This window comes from Marmota monax, unplaced genomic scaffold (assembly GCF_021218885.2).
Source record: "Marmota monax isolate L192 unplaced genomic scaffold, Marmota_monax_Labrador192_F-V1.1 WCK01_AAM20220418_F8-fsc00036, whole genome shotgun sequence".
NCBI lineage: Eukaryota > Metazoa > Chordata > Mammalia > Rodentia > Sciuridae > Marmota > Marmota monax.
In genome coordinates this window covers 280448-294130 of record NW_026694491.1, presented here as the reverse complement: position 1 = coordinate 294130, position 13683 = coordinate 280448, and the positions used below count along the sequence as shown (strand labels likewise).

Sequence of the window (13683 nt, the reverse complement as noted above, 5' to 3'; positions counted from 1 at the left end):
ATGGTGCTGAGAATCGAACCCAGTGCCTCACACATGCTATGCAAACGCTCTACCACCGAGCCCTAGATGTCTGGCATTTTATGTTTGAGTTTTAGGCAATGAGAACCCATGAGAGAGTTTTGATTAGGAGATCACCTTTCAAATTGCTGAGCACGTAGTAGGCAGACAATCCATCCATGTTTGTTCAACCCAAAATAAAAGGAATAATAATGGCCAAAATTTAGCAAGTGCTTGATATGCTAGGTACTTTTCTAAACATTTTAGCTACTTAGGCTATTAATTTTCACTACAGTCCGTGAGAGAGTTTCTCTATGTCTATCCATTCTACAGATGAGGAAACCAGGAGTCAGAGAGGCCAATGTCTTGCTTCCGGTTTTGACTAATGAGTACATCTGACCAGACCCTGTGTTCTATGCTGCTCTACAGTTTTGGAAAACAGAAAAAGAGGAGAGAATGGAGGGATGGGATCAATGTTATTCTTCAGAAAGGAAGCTGTGGTAGACTCAACATAGCAGAGCAGTGGGGTCAGTTGGAAGTAAGAGACATTCCAAAGATAGAATCAACAAAATCTGTTATTACGTGATATGGGAGGCCAGGGAGAGGGAAGAGTCATGAAGGCCGGTAGTTTCTAGCTCCTGTCTCGGGGAAGTGAATGGAGCTATGAAAACAAATTATAAAGAGACGGAGGATGATGGCAGACCTGTGGGTACTCAGGAGCCTACAGAACAGCTGATGGAACAGGTTTTAAAAGGTGAGCCGCAGGGCTCCTCACCTAGTCATGTTTCCTACTCTGGTGCTCTCTTGGTTTGTTCTGGGAATCTCGAGGCTTTCCCAAGGTTCCTTTCAATGTTTATATCATTTAGCAGGGAAGGCTTGTTAATGACTAATCTGTGTCCGTGAGGCACAGAGCCAAGGAAGAGATGCTTCAACTAGGGCCGGAAGGCTGCCTGTGATCATCCACGGCTTTTGCTGGAACTCTCTCCTCCTCCTCCTCCTCCTCCTCCTTCTCACCCCCCTGTTTCCTCAACTCACCCTAATGTGAAATCAAATTCTGAGCATTTTTAACAAAGTTTCTTGGGATTTGGAGAGGTGGACTGGACTCAAAATTCTTCCAGGACCTTGGATGTTCATCTCCTACCCAAAACAATCCAAGTAAGTACCTAATTCCTCTGGGAGTGGGAGTGTCTAACTCAGGCAATACAGGGAAAAACAAAACAAAACAAAACAAAAAACAGTTGCTTAAGGGTTTCTCTTTGACATCTGTGATTTTTGTCAATGAATGAATTCTAAGTTAGTAAAGTTTGATGTACAACCCTGAAAACTAAAGCAAAGAAATAAAACAACTGTAAAAACAGAAAGAAGCAGGAATTAATGGTTCAATGATTGCTTATCTGTTGAACAATTGTTCAGCAATATCCTTTTAACATTGTGGTCACCCAAAGAGAATCACTGAAGAGAGTAAATTTTAGAAATGTTTTTGTTCTGATTCTATAGATAGCTTGACCTGGGTGGTGTGCTGCCTTCTGGTGATCTGCCAGATCTTGATGTGGGTCTGGGAATATTTCTAATGTCAGATGATCTGGGAAGTCAGAATAGGACACTGAAGCCATACTTAATTGGCAAGAAAATTTTCCCCAGGAGAAGGGTAGCTTTAAAAAGTTTTTTCTTTTGAGTTGAGTTGGAAATTTCTCTTTTGCTTTCTCTTTCTAATATGAGATGGTAATAAAAGATGGAAAGTATGAGGAAAATTTTTTTTTTATTGGTGAGGAAAAACTTTATTATTAAAATTGTCCAAGGGCTGGATCTGTAGATAAGGCATCTCCTTGTCTGCTTCTGACATAGCAAATTAGGAAACTTTGGCGCCTGGATCATTTCTCTTAAATGGACTTTTATTTAGAAAGGAGGGGCGAGGGGATAACAAATGATTCACCTTATATTCTTGAAGTAACACACATCTGAGTTCTGAAGAAATCTGATGTTGTCTCTGGCACTATCTTAGAACCACTTTGACAGTATTGGCGACAGGGGTAGGGACACTTAAAATAACATTAATAAGAAATGAGAAGGTAGGGAGGAAACTTTTCAAGATGATAAATAGTTTTATGGCATAGATCATGGTGATGATTTCGATTTTTATATGTCAATCATACCTCAATAAAGTGGCGTGTGTGGTCCTCTCCCTTATGTGGGTGAGGAGGAGGGAAAGGTATTTGGGAAGCCATCACTGTGTTTCTAGCCGTGATTTAATAAAACACAAGCCCTTGTCTTTGAACCCCTCCCTCCCTGCCCCCAATCCTCCCGATTGTGGAGCTCTGCCATTTGCACCCTGGACTTTTCCTGTTTTGCTGAGACTGTTGCAACATGACTGATGTAACTCCTAGTTCATAGAAAAAAAGTTCTAGAGAAGAACAGAGCTCTCTTGTCCTGGGACCCTTCCTCAGTATTTGTAGCACTCTTTCCATGGTCACCTCTGCCCCTGTCCTTGGAGCTGGAGAGGAAAAGTAATGTCATCCTTGTCCTTCCTCTTAATTCCACATCTCCAAGATCAGGAAAGATTGTAATGGAATACCCAGTGGTTGTGAGGCCCAGAGCTCTCTAAGGAAAAGAGAAGAAATGCGTGTGTGTGTGTGTGTGTGTGTGTGCGCGCACATGAGTGTGTGATGGAGCTAACTTGAATTCAGTGTCTACCAACATGATGGAAGTTTTGCTTCTACTCATTTTACAGATGAGGAAACTGAGGCTCAAAGAAGATGAGTAGCCTCTTCATGGGCAGGGGAGAAGCAGCAGGGCCCAAGTTGGAGGGTAGGTTTTTCTGATTCTAAAGCCCCTTCCTTACTCCCCTGATGTTGTTAGACGTTGGGAAATCTTGAAATCTGAAATGATGGGCGAGCAGGCAGGCCAGATGGCAGATATCTCGGCTTGACAGTGGTGATTTGTTAAAATCTGGAATTATTTTGAAGATTCCTAAAACCTTGTGTGTAAGGCATTTTCTAAGGACTGCACCATCAGCAGGGGAAGTGGAAAGTTTGCATTGTTGTTTGTTTTAACCCAGAGGCCAGCCTAGGAGAGCTGATTGACACTTTGATTATTAGCATCTTGGTTAAAGACTGGAATGAACCCATCAGGACAGGTGCTGTGGATAGGGACATTCTGGAGGAGCTCAGAGCTTCCGTGGTTCACAGGGCTGCGGGTTATGAGGGCCGTAAAGAGATATATTTTGAAAGGCTTCCTTCCATTTTTGTTGGAAAGAAAGAAGGTTCTCTCCTGATAGAGTTTCCTTTGCTTTGCTCCCTGTCTCACTTTTCTTTGAAAACCTCGCAACAGAGACCATGAGGAGGCTGAAAGAAAGAAGGACAAATTTCCCCCGGTACATTTTTGGGTAGTGCTGAGGAATTCAACCCAGGTCCTTGTGCATGCTAAGCACATGCTTTACCACTGAGCTACACCCCCAGCCTCCTCCCAGATATTTCTTATCATTCCTATGTCTTCTACAAGTGGGAGATATAATTGAGATTTATCACAGCCAGGTGTGGTCGTGCGTGCCTGTAATCCCAGCGGCTTGGAAGGCTGAGACAGGAGGATTGTGAGTTCAAAGCCAGTCTTAGCAAAAGCAAGACCCTCTGTCTCTAAATAAAATACAAAATAGGGATGAGGATATGGCTCAGTGGTGGAGTGTTCCTGAGTTCAATCCCTGGCACACATAAAAAAAAGAGTCATCACTATATGAGTGTCCCCAAACTTCGTGGAGAGACAAAAGTCATCATTACATAAAAAATATCCATCCCCCCCCTTTTTCCCACTCACCTCTCCCATCAACATTGAGATTTCCTAACCCCTTATTTCCACGGTGAGTTATTTTCTCCATGTCTACACTTCTTTTTCTCTCTCTCTTCTTTGTAAAATTGTGTCAGGACATCATTAATATAATGCAAATTGATTGCAACGTGAAATTGCAAATATTGCGCAGGAAGAAACATGGTTTATTCTGTGCTAGGCCTAAGAAATATAAAAAAGTTCTGGTGATTAAAGTTAATACATACAAATACAAAATAAAATTTTATTAGTTTTCATTTTTCAAGATAAAATTCTAATAAAACTTTGAGGTCTCCCTCCTCCATTTAAGTAGACTAATGGCTTTTTTTCCTGGCCCCAATGAGCCTGGGATAACTTGGGTCTCTTATACTTTAATTAATGCCATTAATTCAAAGACAGGAGAAGCAGCATGACTTTGCAATTTCAAGTCCTTCAGGTATATAGAACATGGTCATTCAGTAGTCATGGTAAATAATTTACTTGTCTGTGGAAATGACAGTCCTGCTAGGGAATGTTCCTAATCAGAGGAAAGACCCTTCTTCTGGGACTGATGTCCCTGATGGAGCAGAGAACTGTCTACTGCCATTTCCTCAAGAGTTGTGGAAGCTGTCAGTGTAGACAGCAAGTCTACACCAGTGTGGGGCAAAGATTATGAGCCAGGGTTGGGAGGGAAGGGGCAGGACCAAGTAATACCACCCTAAAGTGGGAGCGTGGAAGACCCTTGCTCTTTGGAGTCCAGGCTTTGATTTGGAGGCTATGATTGGGCTTCAGGGGGCCAGGGATCTTTTGAGACTCTATTTTTGAATCTGTGAATTCAACAGAAGATTTTTAGGGCAGTGAAACTAGTCTGTGTGATGCTACGGAGGTGAATACATGTCATTATATGTTTGTCAAAACCCGTGGAACATATAACCCAAGAATGAACCCTGATATAAATTGGACTTTGGCTGACAATGATGGGTCAGGGTAGGTTCATCAGTTGTGAAAATGTACCACTCTGGTGAGGGACATTGATAGTAGGGGGGCATCTATCAATACTGTGCAGAGGTTGTGGGTCTTTGGTAACTTTCTCTATTTTCTGTTCAATTTTTCTGTGAACCTAAAACTATTCCTTCCCCATCCCAAATTTATTGATTTTTAAAAATCTGTGCATTTTATGTGTTTTTCCCCAATAGTGAGGTTTATAATTTATAGGTTTATAATTTAGTTTTTATTATCTTTAAAATATTCATTCATTTTTGTGCATAGTTCTAGGTAACTTATAGTACTTGAAGAGGATGACAGCTGGTGTGTGTGTGCTTTATTGCCTAATTCAGCCAAGCTCTCTATTAAGAAAACCCCGGGGTCTCACAAGCTAGGCGCAAAATCTACCACTGAACTGTACTCCCAGCCCTTAAATATGTTTTTTGTTTTGTTTTTTTTAACTAAAAAGCTTCTTCTCAGCAAAAGAAACAATCAGTGAGGTGACTAGAGAGCCTACATCTTGGGAGCAAATTGTTACTCCTTGCACATCAGATAGAGCGATAATCTCTAGGGTATATAAAGAACTCGAAAAGCTAAACACCAAAAAAATAAATAGCCCAATCAGTAAATGGGCCAAGAAACTGAACAGACACCTCTCAAAGATGATATACAATCAACCAACAAATATATGAAAAAATGTTCAACATCTCTAGCAATTAGAGAAATGCAAATCAAAACCACTCTAAGATTTCATTTCTATTAAACCTTTTTTTGACAATCTGATAGGGGAAAATGGTATCTAGTTATATTAATTTTCATTTTTCTGATTTTAAATTAATCATAGATGCTTTCTATGTTTATTGGCCACTTACGTTTCTATTTTGGTGAATTTCTATGTTTATTGGCACCTTATGTTTCTACTTTGGTGAATTTCCTTTTTTATATTTTTTGCCAGTTTCTCCCTTGCATTGTTTATTTTTTTCTGTTTTTATTTATAGGAATGATTTATACATTGCTTGTATGAATATTTTGGCTGTTATTTATGTTACAAATATCATCTTCTGGTTTCAGATATTTAGCTTTGTTTGTGGTGTTTTAATTCCTGTCATACATCTTAATGTTGTCAAATTCATTGTTTTTCTTTTTAGTTCTTATTTAGTTAGTCCTTCTCAATCCTCAAGTTCATAAAGATAATAAATTTCCCCATATTTCCATCCAATTTTTATTATTTTTAAAGTCTTTAATTTCTTTGATGCTTATTTTGAAAGATAATGAAAAAATAGAAATCTTTATTTTTACATCCAAAGAAATAGCCAATTTTCCTGACACAATTTCTTGAACAGACCATCCTTCTTCCACTGATTAGGGCTGAATCCACCAGCTACAGCATAAAGAACTGTCTACAGTTGCTCAGGACACAATGGGCTATTTTCCTCTCCTATAGTCATTAATATTAATACACCCCAATACACCATTCAAGAATCAATCCTCCAACCTCAGAAAGACTTCCTTCATTCTCCTAATTACACCCCTGGCTGAAACCCTCCAATGGCTGCCATTTAGAATACATTCCAAACTCCTTCCCATGGCTAACAAGGCCATAGGAGATCTGCCAACTCTAAGCCTTGTCTCTTCCACTCCCTGCTGGGCTTGCTCATCTCCAGCCTCCCTGGGCTTCTGCTTTCTTCCAACACTCCAACACAGCTTCTAGCAGTTGCTGGCTACTCTGCCAAGACTTGCTTTTCCTTTGCATGACTTATTCCTTGTCCTTTACCTCCTGGTTCAAATGTCTACTTTTTGGAGAGAGCTCACCTCTGATGATTGTCTCCAAATTGTTCAACTACACTGCTCTGTCCCTTATCTCTTTTTATCTTATCATCACCATCAGGAATCTTGTGGTCAATCTATATATCATCCACCTCTTGCTCTCTGCCTCATCTATCATTGTGGACCTTTCCTTAAGAACATTATTGTAACCTTTGGACTGAGTTCAGGGCTTCCCCTGAGCATGAAATTATGATGGCTAGAAAAACTTCATTTTTCCCCTGCCCTTTACAAATGAATTACACAGACACACCACAAAGTGTATGCTGCCATCAATGACCGTGTTGATCAGCAACAGTGTCACCAAGGATGGTGTCTTCGTGTGTGAAGTGTTCACAGTGAACCAGGCATGTGGAATCAGTTTTCTATCTTCATCTTCCAAGAACTGAAATTTCTCTAAATCAGAATTAAAGCTATTTAATTGGAACAGTATCGTTCCAAGGCCCCTATTTGCAAATGGTTTGTGCTAAATGAGAGGCGCTCCTTACACCATGAACTTCCCGTGACATATGGTATCTAAACAAGTAAATATTGATAACCAGAAAGTGGGAATCCAAGCTACCAGTAACTGTGTGTCTTATCATAATAAAAACAAACAGCGCATACCATTTTTGAAATTATTCCCGAGTCCTTAAATTAAGACTTAGGCAACAGAATTGTACAAATAGACAAAGTAAAATGAACATTAGTCCTTGTTTCTAACAATATCCAAGGCTTAAACTTTGTATCCTCAGCCTGCTTCTTCTCCTTCTTCCTCCTTTTTTTAATGCTGTGCTAAATTCCATCCTTTACCTTTCTGTGGATGCTGCCTGGTATGGTCACTGATCATCTCATCTCATCAAACATGGAATTTTTTGGAATTTTCCTCCCTCTTTTACTACCCCCTTCCCCATCCTACCTTCTCCTTGGAGTACTCTTCTTTAACACAGATTTCACTGTTCTCCTCAAAATGACCAATATGTCCCCAGTGTCCAGAGTTAGGTTCCCAAAACATTTTGTGGGAAGGAATTACTTCTTCCTTAGAAGTTTAAGAAATGTATGTGCAGGTGAGGATACGAGTGTATGAGAGAGAAAATGTGTATGAACATGTGTATCTTTACAGATGAGAAAACTTTCTATAATATATAACTATATTATGATTCATTCAATCTTGCTCATTAGGAAATAGTTCCACCACGCAGAAAACAGAGTAAAAATTAATCTTTGGATTTATTACCCAACTTAAGAAGAGGAGTGTTATAGAAGTTATGGAAACTCCCTCTGTACCCAACCTACTCACAATCTGTGCCACTACTTTGAGTGTGGGATTCAACACTTTAGTTTAAGTCTTTATAATAAAAGTGGAAACAAAAGTATTTTTTTTTTAAACACAGAACAGAGAGTGACCATGGCAGGCTTTGAAGACCATGTGGTCTGTGTTACAAATACTCAACTCTGCCATTGTGACTTGAAAGCAGCCCTGGACAACAAGTAAATGAAAGGGCAAATATGCTCCTTGGCAGGCTGGATTTGTCCTGTGTCATAGTTTCCTGATCCCTGCAGTAGAATATTGATGATAGTATGTGGCATTGTTCTGCATATCTTTAAACACATATAAATTATATAAGACTGTATGTATTATTCTGCAACCTGATTCTTTTGTTCAATGTTTTTAGTTTATCCATATGAATACATATGATTCTATTTAATTTTACAGTCATTTATTTTAGTTCTGTTTGTAGTCATTTTAATTACTATTTAGTATTGTGAAGATAATAATTATTTATTGCATCCATTCTCTGGTTGATTTATGCTGTTTCCAACTTTTTACTATTGGAAACAACACAATAAACATTTTTGTACCTGATACCCCACACCTATGTGTGAAGAACTATAAAAAGTTTATCTTTTAATCTTTGCAGCATCCCTATTATTTAGTTTTAAAATCCTTATTTAGCTGGGGCTCAGGGTGGTAGTGTGGGAAGGAGGTGTTGGGTGAACAGTCCTAAGTCATGCATGAAGCAGAACTGGTACTCCCCCCATCTTCTCACATCTCATTCTCTGTGGTATTTCTACTAGACCACAGGGGGAAAATATACAAAACTGAGAGTTTTAAGAGTAAATTTGAATAAATGGAGGCAAACTATGCTCCTAAAAGGCAAAACTGAATATTATCATGGTATAAATCTTCTTCCCTAAATATTTAGGTTTGACACCATCCCAAATACTCAAACTTTTTTTTAAAAAGGGTGTGTTTCAAAAGATGATAATTATCATAGTGAATAAGTAAATGAGAATATCTTAGGAAATGTTGAAAAAAGAGTAGAAAGGATAATATTGGTATAAGATATAACTATAAGATAAATGGACAACTAAAGTCAGTCTTAGTAAAAAGACACATCATAATTCAACGAGGAAGGGAAGAAGTATTTTGCAAAAATTCACCTTGTACCATAAAATAAAAGTAAAGAGCAAGAAAAATAAGTTTTAAATAATGTAATATACTTCAGTATATGCAATACAAAACTTTTCAGGAAAACATAAAGACATATAGTAAGTATACCAGTTAGTACATTCAACATACAATAACCTCTTCCAAGTCAGTAAAACACATGAATTCTTCAATAGAAAAATGCAAAGGACATAAACAGAAAACTATCACATAGTGCCATTAAAGATGTAAAAAAATGTTTATCAACCTCACCAGTAATCAAAGAAATGTGAGTTAATAGAAAAAGATAGAATTTGTCATCTAACAAATTAGAAATGATTGTTCAAATTGAGAGTAGGCAACGCCAGTATGAGAAAGGCACCTTTACTGCTTGTGGGAGTGTAAATTGAGAAAAAAAATATAGAATACAGTTTGGCATTTTAATGTATCTCTGTATTGCCTGAATTTTCTGCAATGGCTTTTTTATTAGAAAAATACTTTCATTTAAAAAAATAAATTTTAACAACTTTTCAGGAAAACAGTGTATGAAGGAATTCTTAAAGTTGGGGCTGGATTAAGTTAACAAAACTATTAATTGAGAATGATTATGCTGACCCAGAGAGGGTAACTGGTTCACTCACCTGCATTCACCCTATCCCCACCTCCAGGGCAAGAGTGGGGAATGAGGAATTGAGGGAGAAGGTAGGGAAGTGGGTGTGTGCAAATTCAGATAGGCTTCTTTATCTGCTCTGATTCCATATTTAATCCTTTCTGTATTAACACATGCATGGACTCATTTGAATGGAAATGATGGCTTCCTGTTATCTGGCTTTTATTACTATGGAGAGTTCTTAGACTCTCTGTCTGAGGATGTTCAATTTCATTACTTATGTAGAACTTCTAACTATGTTTCTAAGGAGGTTTGCTTCCTCTACTGCATGTGCTCAGCCAACTGTTGCCTGACAATGGCATCTTCCTTTCTGATCTGCATTCTCTCTTCAACAACAAACTGCTTTTTCTACTTTTTGGCATGAAGAATGAGCCACCTATATGTAGAGACAGTTTAATGTGTGAGCTTGAGTTTTGATCAAGTGAGCATTAGTAATAATAACTAGTAATAAACTCAATCAAAATTTTGAATATTTAAAATCTTAAAGTCACTAGAAGTCAAAAAATTCAAATTTATAGGCATATATGCTAGGGGTAAAAATTATGACAGAATGGTCAATAGTAGACTCTAAAACATAGAAATAGTAACCTATTAACCTAATGTTAGGAGGTTAACATTATTAACATATAACATTATATTACATTAATATTAATATATACACATTACATTAATATGTATATAATTAACTTATAACAGTAAAGGTTAATAATGTTAAACTATTAACATTAGGTTAATATTCTTTAGTGAAGTCAAATAAAATGTGAATTTAAGAAAGAAGAGGAATGACTTTAAAAATGTTTCCAGCTGCTAAGAAAACATCTTCAAGTATTTCTTCAAAGGATGAGTAAGGACATTAAGCTATGGTACTTAGGGTTAATTGGATAAACTTAACAGTAATACAACCACATGTAAAAATATCAACTTTTACAATATGATGGAAATTACATTTATTGCAAGTATCTTAGTTTTTAGTGAAAAGCTATAGATGTCAACCCTCCAAAAATGTGTTGAAGGAGCATACTATTTTTCAAACTTCTTTTAGGGAGAAAGTGAGTAAAAATATTTGAAGACCATTAATATAAAGAATAACCATTACTTATTCTCAATCTGCAAAATGACTCCTTTTATGGAAGGGAGGATTTAAAGGGAAAATAAAGACTCCAGGGTTCAAGTCTGGGGTATCCTAGGAATTACTTTTCTTTTAAAGTTCTTTCCCTAGTAAGAAGAATATTGGAAAAAAGAGGACACACAAATAACCCCAAGTAAAGAGATGGGTATATAGAAACACTTCAAATAGCGTAAAGCTGATAATCCCAGTAAGAAGCTGTTAGAGGTAAAGAAGATTTTACTGTAATGATATGTATATAATTAATCAGATTTATATTCCCAAGGCAATCTTTACACTCAGTTTACCTATACTTTGATTCTTTCTAAGCCCTTTTGTTCTTTAAGACATGGTTTAGCACATTTTATTTTATTTTTTTTTTCTGTAAAGGGATAAGTAATACATATCTTTGGCTTCTCAGGTCATGCAATCTTGTGTTGCAACTACTCAGTTCTGACATTGTGGGGAGACAGCATATAAACACATGCCATCAAAAATGAGTGTGGCTATGTACCAATAAGTCTTTATGGACACCAGATTTTAAAATTAATATAACTTTCACATGCCAAAAAACATACTTCTTTTGATTTTAAAACCATCCTAAACTCACAGGTGACACAAAAATAGCAGCAGATAAGTTTGTGAACTTCTTATCAGATATAGTACTTAAAAAGTCTCTTTATGTGAAAAACAGACTTAGTATCTGGAAGGAGACACAGGAAACTTGCCACTCTCATTGTATTTTGGTTAGTGTAATGGGTGATTGAGCTGGGAAGATTTATTTTCCAGTATGCTGCTTAAATTACTTGCTATGTGCTAAGGTTTGGATATGACTTGAGTGTGTCTCCTTTAGGATTCATGGGCTAAAAGCTTGGATCTAGTGTATCAATGTCAAGAAATGGTGGAGCCTTTAAGAGGTAGAAAGAAAAAAAAAACTGGGTTACAATAGCTCTTCCAAACAAACAAACAAAAATCCTGTTAAAATTTTCTTTTCTCTTTCCTGGTATTTTTTTTTCCACAGAAGTTTTTTATTTAATTAAATCCAGTTTCTCTTAAAGAAAAAAAAAAGAGGTGGAACATAGCAGAAGGGATTAATGCTGGTTTCAAAAAGTAAACCCCTTCTTCCAAGTATAGGTTGTTAGCAAGGCCACTCCATGTACTTGGCCCAATCTGCATGTGGCAATATCCCTTTCCATTTCTTCCCCCTGTTGTGATACAGACAGGGGCCCTTGCCAGAATGTCAGTGCCATGTTCCAGCTACTAGAACCATGAATCAAATAAACCTCTTTACCTAATAAGATATCCAGGCAAGTGTTTTGTTATAGCAACACAAAACAGACTAAAATACCATTTATTTGTGCTATCACTTCAAAAATTAAAGAATTTCCTTAAAAAAAAAAAACCCTTCAGGATTTGTAAATCTATTGAAACTGGTTTGAGTGAACCCTTTGTAGCTATCTGGGTTTAAAAGTTTTGTTGCTAGCTTTCAAGGGCACAAACGTGGTGGGTCTCCTGCCAGGGATAATCATCTGAATGATTCAGAATTAGGGGAATTGGACTTTCACTTGGGTGAGCAAATAATAAATTATCCTAAAGCTTATGCAATGAAAGAATGAAATCCTTATCTTATGTCATTTTTTTTCCAGGAAGAGCATGCCAAATGTCATGGATTTGGCAAAACTAAGCAAGAAAAGCAATAAATACAGATAATTTAAGTGAGCCAACATTTCTTTGGGGCCTATTGTGTGCCAAGCACTTGAATTTAAAGTGCCAAGTTTATATGAATATTACAGGAATCCAAAATGAAAATGAGTATACCTTGAAAGTATTAGAGAGTTGAAGTATGGGAAAGGTTTATGAACATTGTTCAAGGTTAAAAAAAAAAAAGAGAGAGAGATTCTGGGTACAAAGGTGCCTGCTATAGTTTTAGCTACTCACAAGGCTGAGGTAAGAGGAACAGGTGAGCCCAAGAGTTTGGGACTAGCCTGGGCAGTGTAGTCAAAGAGTCTCTCTCTTACAAAAATTAAACAAAAAAATCATTCAAGGAAAGAAAAGCACAGAGGGAAACCTAAAATCAAAAAGTTACAGATTTATAATCTTTTTCTTTCTTTCAGTGTATGTGTGTGTGTGTGTGTGTGTGTGTGTGTTGCTGGGGATAGAACCCAGAGCCTTGTACATGCTAGGCAAGTACTCTACTGCTGAGCTACATCCCCTACATATATATATATATATATATATATATAAAATTTATTTATCTATTTATTTATTTATTTTGGGGGTACTGGGAATTGAACTCAGGGACTCAACCACTGAGCCACATCCCCCACCCTATTTTGTATTTTTTTAGAGACAGGGTCTCACTGAGTTGCTTGGCATCTCACTTTTGCTGAGGCTGACTTTGAACTCATGATCCTCCTGACTCAGCCTCTTGAGCTGCTGGGATTACAGGCTTGTACCACCACGCCCAGCCCCTCCCCATTTTTTTTAAAGGCCAGAGGAAATGGGACTTAAGCTATAGGATATAAATTTGGGTTGGATATTAGGAAAAATCATTATTTACTTTTCATTGTAGAATTTCCTAATCCACAAATAGGGGAAACTATCTAGAGCAGTAGTGGCCTAAGTTTTGGAGGGCTTTTAACTTATTTATTAAATAAGCTAATAAATACATATATATATATATATATATATATATATATATATATATATATTTAGTATATGTGATTCATATGTGTGTTCATATCCATACTTATACAATTGGTATTTATGTATTGAAACTTGAATATCTCTAGTCTCAGACTAGTTTGTGAGTATGAATGAGATCCCATTATGAGCCACAACTCAACTGTCACTGGCATTGCCCTCAGGACCTCCAGCTCCCTATCGGAGCGTCTCCTC

At 37.2% G+C, this 13683-nt stretch overlaps 1 protein-coding gene across 3 annotated transcripts in view; it reads left to right on the top strand.

The window, feature by feature from the left end:
- The first annotated feature begins 934 nt into the window (after positions 1-934).
- The window catches only part of Nr1h4 (nuclear receptor subfamily 1 group H member 4), a 72733-nt gene continuing 59984 nt past the window's right edge, over positions 935-13683 (top strand). For 2 of the 3 annotated variants that reach the window (XM_046419324.2, XM_046419322.2), the window contains exon 1: positions 935-1152. The gene's annotated coding sequence lies outside the window, so the exon portion shown is untranslated. Of the gene's footprint in view, positions 1153-2725; positions 2803-13683 lie in introns of all 3 variants that reach the window. The other variant, XM_046419323.2, reaches the window with a different exon arrangement.